The following is a 9,713-nucleotide window of genomic DNA, read 5'->3' on the forward strand; positions in this document are numbered from 1 at the left end:
GCCAATCCTATCACTTTTAAAAGGAAAATTTTTAAATAAGAGCCCACAGCGTTATCATTTTCTCAAATAAGGACATGATGTGAATTTTGTTTCAAATAATTACTTGAAGTGGCATAGTAGTTTCAAATAAAGATATAAAGTGGCCATGGAGACTCCAAAAAGGGTCTAGCCTAAAGGGCATTTTCGTCATTTCCTCTTTTTGATTTTTCTTTGTTTTTTTCCTTTTTCTATTTTTTTTAAATTGAAAAAAATAGAACATCCACAAGCGGGAGGGGTGGCCACCACCCCACCGCTGGTGGGGCATGGGTGAAGGCCGACGACCCCGCCGACCACAGGCGAGGGCCAATAAATAGGCCCTTGCCGGAATTTGGGATAGGGGCCTAGGCGGGGTCACCGGCTCTCGCCGAGGCATCAATGATCCTGCCGGCCTTTGCCAACCCCACATCGATGGTGGGGCAGTGGCTAGTGGTAGCCCTCCCTCCTCTCTATGCAGAAAAATGAAAAACCAAAGAAAAAAAAATCAAATAAAGGGAAATGACAAAATGCCCTTGAGATTAGGCCCTTTTTTTAGACTTCATGATCACTTGAGGCTCTTATTTGAAATAATGTTCACTTCATGTTCTTTCTTGAAAAAATGACGGCATGTCAAACTTTTATTTGAAATAATTTTCACTTCACGGTCTTATTTAAAATAAGGTTTACTTCGGGTCATTTTTTAAAAAATGACGGCACTTCATATCTTTATTTGAAATAAGATTCACTTCATGCCTTTATTTGAGAAAACGAAAATACTTCAGGTCTTTATTTGGAATTTTTCTTTTTCGAATGAAAGCAACGTAAAATAAGCGCTAAAACGAGGGTCGCGGTGAAGCAGTGACAAAATCTTCAGGTGGCAAGTCTCGAAAAAGCCCAAAAAAGGGGAAAAAAGGAAAAAAGAAGAAGCTAACTGGCTTCTTAATCTTGAATAAATATAATAATAAAAAAATATCTATTAAAAAGGTCTACTAGAGGATTTCAATCATATCCATGTGTTTCCGATCTTCCGTTGAATTTGAACCCTTATAAAACAGAATTGTTCGGTGAATGAATTCTTTCGAATTTGCGGGCTACCCTTCCCCCACAAGTTTCTTTAATCACTAATCCACGTTTGACGATGTACCAATTCGTATTTCGCGCCACTCTCAATCGAATTTCAAGACCCGACTGATCGTGCGGTCGTCCTCAATATGGAATTGGAGCCGAGATGCTTCGACTTATGTTCCTCGCGTTTCCTAAATTAAACTTCTTCGCTCCCTATACTCCGTTTGCTACAAATTTACAAGAATTAGAGATAAGGCGGGCATTGAGAAGTCCCCCCCCCCCTCTTCCTCGCATGACGCACGTATTTGCCTCCGCTGACGTCAGCGAGTCTGCTGCAAAACCAACGTTCCCCTGAGTAAAAAATCTGGGGGCCGGCGACTCCTCATGCATCCAATTCATCGATCCCGACATAACATTTCTAGAGAGAGAGAGAGAGAGAGAGAAAGACAGAGAATGAATTTTGAGTTTCGAGGATTCAATGGCCGGACCAGCGTACGGCGTCGATCCAATTTCGATCCTCCGTCCAAATCGTTGGCATGCATGGCACTACTCTCGGTGATTCAGTACGTTCGCATGCCAAGTCGATTTACATGACAACCTCCTCACATCTTGTCATGTTTCCTCGCGTTACGGAAGTACTACGATGTTCCCCTACATGCACCGAGATCAAGCGATGATGGCCGGCTTGTATAGATTCGCTTTTGGATGCATGTGTCACGGATCGAATTCTCCCGTGTTCTAACATCCTTATGAGTGGAGCTTTGTGTCATCGAGGAGAAGAATGAGTGATACAAAAGTTATCATATAACTGGTTCGCAAAAGTGGCATTATGGCGTTTGTGCCGGGGTTTCTAAGATAGAACTATTAAAACTCCGAGGAGCTTTGGAGGCGGCATTGGCCTCCTCTGCACAAACTAATCAAGAGTTGGTGTCGCTCTCCTAATAAGGTTATGATAGGTCGAAATCCATTGTTATTCTGAAGTGTTTATTTATGCCTCCCTTGGGGGACTAAATGCCAACGCCTTAGGAACAACTATAGAAGAAAAGCTAGCTTGGTGTTCTATACTCACATTGTCACAAGACGCCGCATAGGTTATTCCAAGGCCAAAGATTTGTCTGTTAGTGACAAATAGTATTAGAGCAAGATCTCTCCAATAGGTGGGTGATTCGAGGAAAGCCTGTGGTCTACCCGCTCTTATGAGGTCAAGGAGTGATCTTCGAGGCTAAGAGGGCTCAGACAAAGTAGTTTCTAGGATGGCAAAGGGGGTGACAAGCATGAACTGAGTTACTCATTGAATAGAGAAAACATTCCCCACTCAACGTGTGAAACTTAGAGGGGGTCTACCACCATGTTTCCAACAAAGAGATTAATCTCCATTGGTCTTATGAGATCAATAGAAGTTTAGTAGACGAAAGAAGGTGTTGCCAAAATAACGTTGCTAGCTCAGGATGCCACACTTGTAAGGAAGAGCACAAGTGACCTAAGATGCGCAAACCGATTTAATCAACGGAAGCCACCAATGAAGCGCCGTGGCCTGTTCTAATGGGCAAGCGTTGCCATTTATATAAGTCTCGAAGGAGCGGCATTGATGGTTGAGGGATACAAGGAAGCGAAGAGCAACACGCAATGAGGCGTTGCGAAATTGAGTAGGGAAGAATGTCACGGACTACTTTTCACGTACTCTAGTACACTTATGAATGAAGTTTTATGTAAGGATGAGCATGGTTCCAGGGTATAATTGGGAATTGAAGTGGAAACAAGGTAGGTTTTAGGTTTTATGGCATGCGGGGTAGGTTTTAATTTCTAAAAATTGAGTAACTAGTTTCAACGGGTAGGTTTCGAGTTCTAGAAACAAGTCTTTGATTTTTTTCTTATTCCGTGTTTTCGCACTATCTCTTTGTATTCCATGGCGCACTATCTCGTTGTATTCCATGGTGTCCGATGATAAGCATATAATCTGGAACCATTAGTCCGAGTTTTTATTTCCGGTGATACATGATCGAGACTTTTATGTTGTTAATATTTCATATTCTTCGATTGTCTAAATATGAGTTATCATTAGTGGGTTGTTGCAACAAATGGTAGTTATTAGAGGTGATAAATCATTGCAATCGGATAATTAGAAATACATGTGGAACATGAATAAATCCTGAAATCGACCCAATAGCTTTTGACAAGATAGGTTCTAGGTTCTAGAGTATGCATGGCATGTTACAAGTTGAAAAAACTGGGGAACATGTTCTAATGAGTAGGTTCCAAGTGGAACCTAGAAGGAACTTGAAACAACTCACTTTTAGCTCTGTGGTATCGGGGCGAAAAGTGAGTGAAGTAGAAGTGATGATAGAATTGGTTTGTAAGAGGGACATCAAGACGTTTGTGCTAGAAGTTCTATGATAAAACGGTTAAAACTCTCGGGAGCTTTGAAGGCGGGTAGTCTCCCTCGCACAAATTGGTTGAGAACCGATACCGCTCTCCCGATGAGACCATGACAAGTCGAAATCAGTTATTTTACTAAAGTGTTCTCTATGTCTCCCTCAAGGGACTAAATACCCAAACTAAATTGGACATGGTACGGTCCAACATAAGGTGTGCAGTCCTGTTACCGAACTCCGGTGCCACCTAATTACACTTAACGGGTCATTTCAAATTCAAGGTGGTGTGACTCTCTCTCTCTCTCTCTCTCTCTCTCTCTCTCTCTCTCTCTCTCTCTCTCTCTCTCTCTCTCTCTCTCTCTCTCTCTCTCTCACAATGTTCACTTTTGTGTTATGTCCAAATCCTACCACTCATACAATTGTAAATTTCCTGCAACTTCAAGCTCCCTGCCCACTAGATAAGATAGTAATCGAATTCTAGCTTTTGGGTGGGCTTGTCTGAAGTATGGATGGTATTAATCCCTACTCCAACTTGCTTTAGATATGGTGGACTGAGACAGCCTAGGAAACATCTGCATTGTTGTTGTAACTGGGTCAAGAGCTGAGTAGATTGTTCTCACTAGAGTAAGAAAAATGTCTTGCCATGCGTCATTCTGCGCTTGAGCGCGCTTCATAGGTGCTACACCGACAACTTTCGACTGCGGATCGACTTAAGTTCAAACCTTTACTCGAAAATCTCAACTGGTAATACATCCAGGATTATCAGAAATGCTGTGCAAGTCGCATCCTTGAGAGGTTCTAACCCATGCCCGGAGAGGCGGCTACAACATTTCGTGACGCCCTAGCCGCAGCGTCCACGTAATGTACACCGCATCAGGCAGGGCCGGCAACTCTTCATTCCATAATGATCTCGAGTTCTGTCTTCAAAATTAGACGGCTGCACCCAGATCAAGATGGCAGCAGATCACGGTGTTCTTGAGAGACAATCTTGAGCGTTAAGTTGGGCCCGTTAGCATAGCTTCTGTTCCTTATTGGACCTAATCCAATGGGATCCAGATGGTTCCCAAAGCAAGAATTTTTTTCGCAACTTTAATCTATCGACGCTAAATTTCTAGTCTACGATATGTTCCACCCCAGTTATGTCTACTACAAAATATTTATCAACAAATATTTGGCTTACTACGCTATGCAAGCTCAGTAGGGATATCACGCTTTGAGCCGATACCCTTACTCCTTTCAGGGCCTATTCAAAAGAGAATACGGTATTTCTTGGTCTACCCCATCTCATATTGTACCGAAATGGTATTTCCAACCGATATATGCCATTTTTCGTAGTATACCTAGAACTTCACTTATTCGTAGCACTTGATCTTTGTGGGGATTTCCTTTTATCAAAAGTTCCTTATTGTCTTAATTGTGGTACGTGCATTTTCCATAATAACTATTGTCCATGATGCGAATAGCAATTAAAGATTTTATGGTACATAAAATATTTTTATTTCATGATATTGTTTGAGAAATGATCGTTTTATCGTTAAGCGCTTTCGAGTTTAAACTATTTACATGCTATTCATCCAAGCTTTCTAAATGTAAACAAGAATGAAAAATATTGATAGGATGCGTGCGCTAAGACAATTCTATGGTCCATGGAGTTATAGATTATGGAATCATTAGTCGTCGCAATTTTTTTTTTCCCGTAACTGCCTTACAAAATGTATTTCTAATCGATGGGCGAGATTTTCTTTTTTCTTTTTGGGTTAATTCTACGGAGAAATAGACAGTGTCCCAGCCCAAGAATTGGTGTCATTCCCATCACTTTCAGGACCCGACGGTTGGGCAGTCGCTCTCGATATGAAATCGGAGCCGATATGCATCAACTTAAGTTCATTGCGTATCCTAAATTAAACTTCTTCGCTCTCTATGCCCCGTTTGCTACAATTTTACAATGAATTTAGAGATGAGGCGGGCATTGAGAAGTCCTCTCTTCTCACGACGCTCGTATTTGCCCCCACCCCGCTGACGTCGGCGAGTTCTTGACATCTACTGCAGCAAAAAAGCAACGTTCCCCTGAGTAAAAAATCTGGGGGCCGACGACTCCTCATCGATCCAATTCATCGATCCCGACATAACATTTCTAGAGAGAGAGAGAGAGCGAATGCCGAATTTCGAGAATTCAATGGCCGGACCAGCGTGGGGCATCGATCCAATTTCGATCCTCCATGCAGATCGTTGGCATGCATGGCACCACTCTCGGTGATTCAGTACGTTCGCATGCCAAGTCGATTTACATGACAACCTCCTCACATCAAGTTATGTTTACCCGCGTCACGAAAGTAACAAGACGTTCCGTCCCATGCACCGGGATCATGTGATAATGGTCGGCTTGCATAGATTCGCTTTTGGATGCATATGCCATGGACCGAATTCTCTCGTACTCTAATTTCCTTACGAATTTTCTTGTACTCTGAGGAATTTTAAAGGCAAGGTTGGCCTCCCGTGCACAAATTAGTTAGGAGTTGATGTCGCTCTCTTGATGAGGTCATGATAGGTCAAAATCAATTGTTGTGCCGAAGTGTTTATTTATATCTTCCTTGCGGGATTGAATGCTCAAGTTTAGGCTTGGTACATTCTGGTATGAGGATGCAATTGACCACACCATTCTCAGAAACAACTATAGAAGGAAAGCTAGCTTGGTGTTCTCGACTTACCAAATGCCACATAGGTTATTCTGTGGCCAAGGATTTATTGACCTGTGACAAATGGTACTAGAGCAAGATCTCTCCAATGGGTGGGTGATTCAGGGAAGGCTTGTGATATACCCGATCTTATGAGGGTAGGGAGTGAGCGTCATGGCTAAGAAGGCTTAGACAAAGTAGCTTCTAAAATGGCAGGGGGCGCACAATCAACTAAATTACTCATCGAGTAGGAAAAACATTCCCGGATCAATGGACAAATATCATAAGGGGTCTACTACCACATTTCCAATAAGGAGAGAAACCTCCATTGGTCTGCTAAGATAAAGAGAAGCTTACTAGGCAAAAGATGGTGTTGCCAAAGGAGCGCAATTAGCTCGGCAAGCCACACAATGAACTGAATTACTCATCGAGTAGGGAAGACGTTTCCAGAGCAATTGACAAATATCATAAGGGGTCTACTACCACATTTCCAACAAGGAGAGAAACATCCATTGTTCTGCTGAGATAAAGAGAAGCTTGCTAGGCAAAAGATGGTGTTGCCAAGGGAGCGCATTTAGCTCGGGATGCGACACTTGTAAGGGAGAGCACAAGTGACCGGAGATGCGTGAACAACTTCAATCAAGGAAAGCCACCAATGGAGTGTAGCAGCCTGTTTTGTTGGGCGAGCGTTGCCATTCACGTAAGTCCCGAAGGAGAGGCGTTGATGGTTGAGGAACGAAAGGAAATGACAGAGCAACCAGCAACGAGGGTGTCACGGAATTGAGGGTGTTGTGAGTGGAGCTTTGTGGTATCTGGGTGAATAGTGAGTGATGATAGAACTGGTTCTTCGGAGTGACATCAAGACGTTTGAGCTAGAAGTTCTATCATAGAATGGTTATAGCTTCGAAGAGCTCTAAAGGTGGGATTAGCCTCTTGTGCACAAACTGATCATAAGCTGATGCTGCTCTCCCGATGAGACCATGGTAAGTCGAAATCAGTTGTTTTATTGAAGTGTTATCTATGTCTCCCTCGAGGAACTAAATGCCCAACTAAATCGAGCGCGAAACGATCCGATATAAGAATTTAATTTGCCATACGATTCTTAGAAACAAGCGTAGAAGGAAGACTAGCATGGTATTCTCGGCTCACCAAGCACTGCACGAGCGATTTTGCAGCCAAAGATGTGTCGGTCCATGACACATGCACATCAAAGCATAAGTCAAAAAAACATGTCCTTTGGTACTTTGAATCATCGGTATAGGTTCGAATCCTATTCAACTCGCGCAATTTTTTTCCATCTGTTTTTGGATATTTTAGTCTCGAGAAGGACATTGATATTTTCATGTCCATCAAAGCATAAGTCAAAAAAACATGTCCGTTGGTACTTTGAATCATCGGTATAGGTTCAAATCCTATTCAACTCGCGCAATTTTTTTCCGTCTATTTTTTGGATATTTTAGTCTCAAGAAGGACATTGATATTTTCATGTGATCTCATTAAGAAACGCTTGCGATACGATGTTTAGCTTAGCTTATTTATATTATATTTTATGTTCTATTACATATTAATTTTTTCATGTTGTGAATCAAATCATTATAGATGATGAAAATAGAACGAATAGAGAATTAGCAAGAGAATATGATTATGATTTAGGTTTCATTTGTTTCACAAAAAATGAATGATTTGTAAAATGTTTTCCTAAAATTATTCACTCGGATCCCTTAGAAAAATGAACAAACGAAAAATATTCTCACTATCAATAACAATAATTAGACATACGTGATTGTTGCTGATGAAATTTTTTCACGTTAATAAGTTATTTTAGACTATACCAAAAATCATTTTAAAAAAAATATTTCTCAAATCATTTAATTTATTACGAGACAAACAGAGCAAATACGAGGTGGGTGTAGAGTAGAAGGACCCGACTTTGCCGATGCTACGTTTCCCTTCATTCCTAATTGGAGTAATTTTTTTTTAAACTAACAAGTCACATAATTGGCCGGTTATAAATATAAACATCAGACACACATGTAACATTAAACTAATTATAAATATGGGTAATGTCCTTAGCGAATGTTTCTTCATAATAATCGTAACACTCGGTAGATTAAGCTCTCTTTTGACAGCCTTTTTCCCTCTAGAAGTCCACTGTATCCTATTTAGTTCACCTTCAATTTCTTTTGTCCCTCTTAAATTACAACTTTAGAACTATTATGACGAGAAATTCTACATTATGTCCACTGTGATATTAATAATAATAAAAAATTTCCTATCACAAAAAATCTATAAAAAAAAACTTATAATTAGTCTGACAAAAATATCATTCGTCTACCACAAAAAATCTCAAACTTATATTAATTGAAAAAAAAATTGAGACATTGGAGTAACAATTGGTATGGTACTCTTGTGGCGATGTACATAATTTAAGATTTTTGGTGTTGTTAATAACAAATTATAATAGTAATTGGGCATTAATTTTTCAAAATCGTTTGCAAAAAGGGCAGAGAAAGAGGAGAGAGCAGTCACTTTTTGTTTTTTTTCTGAGAGAGAGAGAGAGAGAGAGAGAGGAGGAGGAGGAGGAGGAGGAGGAGGAGGAACTGATGACATCAGAATGGGGAAGAAGATAGGTCAAAGAGATGGACCCTTTCACTACCAGAGCCAAATTCAAACGGCGAGCAAATCAATCAACTCAATCCAATCGAAACCCCCCATGTCATCATCTGACGGACGATGATGATCTGACGCTCTTCTCCTCTCTCTCTCTCTCTCTCTCTCTCTCCCTCCCTCTCTCTGCGCGCAGATTTCAAAATGTGTCGGTGTAGATTCAGAGCGAGATAGAGAGGAGTGACGCAAGGTCTGACCGGGAAGGCATGCAGTTGGAAGCGTGTGGTGACTGATTTTTCCCGGCTCATTCATTGCATAGCAGGGTAGAGAGAGATAGAGAAGATGGTGACGACGATCACCTCCGCCTCCCAGTGGCGGCAGAGAGAGAGAGAGAGGGAGGACAGCAACCCAACAGAGCACACATCAACACACGAACAGGACCACACGTACGCATGTTAAAACGTATCGTGTCATCTGGGTTCAGTTCAGACAGCAGAGAGAACAGAAGGAGCGGAGAGAGAGATGACGAAGAAGAAGACGAAGGTGGTGAATATGAGCTTCGTACGTCTTGTCAGGAATTCACCCAGTGGAAGCCCCGCCAGATCATGTATTGTTGCATAATGACGTATTTTGCTCGTTTCCTCTTTCCAAAACACCACACAAAACCCGATGCAGGTAATTTTTCTGTACATGCATGGATACGCAAGTGCTTTTTTTTTTTTTTCTTTCATCTTCTTGTGTTGTTAATGTTAATGAGTTCTTGGATTTCTCCAATGTTTGGCTCTGGTGGTATTGTAGGAAAAATCATGTCTCGCCCCTAAAATTTCCCTTTTGCGAATTGAAAAGTTGATTATTGCTTCTGCCTTAATTCCTCTCGTTAATCATACACCACTTCCATTTGTATTTATCATATGTTAGAGATATTTAGATACCATATTTGGAATACCTCCTTTGGTTTTTCATATCCATTTTATTTATT

The sequence above is a fragment of the Rhodamnia argentea genome, chromosome 4 (assembly GCF_020921035.1).
Source record: "Rhodamnia argentea isolate NSW1041297 chromosome 4, ASM2092103v1, whole genome shotgun sequence".
Classification (NCBI taxonomy): Eukaryota; Viridiplantae; Streptophyta; class Magnoliopsida; order Myrtales; family Myrtaceae; genus Rhodamnia; species Rhodamnia argentea.